General features: G+C 34.0%; 2 non-coding genes across 2 annotated transcripts; both read right to left on the reverse strand.

The window, feature by feature from the left end:
• Nucleotides 1-64: 64 nt before the first annotated feature.
• LOC117121263 lies at nt 65-257 on the reverse strand. The gene has a single exon (XR_004447511.1). It is a non-coding gene; the product is annotated as a U2 spliceosomal RNA (small nuclear RNA).
• A 221-nt stretch (nt 258-478) lies between these two features.
• Nucleotides 479-671, reverse strand: LOC117121265. Its single transcript, XR_004447512.1, has one exon. It is a non-coding gene; the product is annotated as a U2 spliceosomal RNA (small nuclear RNA).
• Nucleotides 672-1,136: the final 465 nt, after the last annotated feature.

Consider the following 1,136-nt stretch of genomic DNA (forward strand, 5'->3'; position numbering starts at 1 on the left):
ATATTACCTGGCGCAAACTCATACTAATAATAATTCTATCGTTTGTAAATATTTTTTCCTCTGTAGAGGATAGGCTGTTCCTGAAAGTACTGCAATATCAGGGCAACCCGTGGCCAGGACGGAGCAAGCTCCTACTCCATGGCCTAATTCTAAAAATCAGTTTAATATTCGAAGCTACTCAGTGAGCAGCGTTTCAGATATTAAGCTGAAAAGAACAGATATTACACATGATCTTAGCCAAAAAGCCGAGAAGCGATGCTAGAATAACAATACCAATGCTATTAATATAAAACAACAGTACGCTAAAATATGTTCTTGGCTCTTTTTCACTAAATCTTCTAGAAGAAATTGAAGAAAAATTTGACAAATTTTGTAAAAGGTATGCTACAAGGGCATGGAAAAAGAGAAATGAGATCAAAAAAGAAAACGAAAGTTTTTGATTTTAGTTCTGTATTGCTTTATGACTTTTGATTTTTGTAGAGGATAGGCTGTTCCTGAAAGTACTGCAATATCAGGGCAACCCGTGGCCAGGACGGAGCAAGCTCCTACTCCATGGCCTAATTCTAAAAATCAGTTTAATATTCGAAGCTACTCAGTGAGCAGCGTTTCAGATATTAAGCTGAAAAGAACAGATATTACACATGATCTTAGCCAAAACGCCGAGAAGCGATGCCGAAATAACAGTACCAATGCTATTAATATAAAACAACAGAACGCTAGAATATTGGTGTTGGAAATGCTCTTTCTTTACTTCAAATTGTAATAGAAATGTATTTAAATTACGTGTTGAAATATATGTAATAAAATATTTCGAAATCCTAACTCAAGAGTTTTGTAAGTTACTGCATGCACATATTTTCGTAGGATATTTTATTAATTTATCTATCCTAGGTAGCCTCTGTATCGGCTTCATCTCATATATTCATGTTTATGTAAAATAGTTTAAAATCTGCGCTCTTGGGGGAAAAATACTTTCACTATATATGTGATTTTATGTTACAAGAAAACGTACTGAGTTCGGTACGATAACAGGTCAGGTAAAATAACAAAAATCGCCCTATGATATTATCTGACGCAAACTGTCATCCTAATAATAATTCTATTGTTTGTAAATATTTTTTTCCTTTGTAGAGGAT

This window comes from Anneissia japonica, unplaced genomic scaffold, assembly GCF_011630105.1.
Source record: "Anneissia japonica isolate Jap-2015-1 unplaced genomic scaffold, ASM1163010v1 scaffold30285_len1114_cov221, whole genome shotgun sequence".
Lineage (NCBI taxonomy): Eukaryota > Metazoa > Echinodermata > Crinoidea > Comatulida > Comatulidae > Anneissia > Anneissia japonica.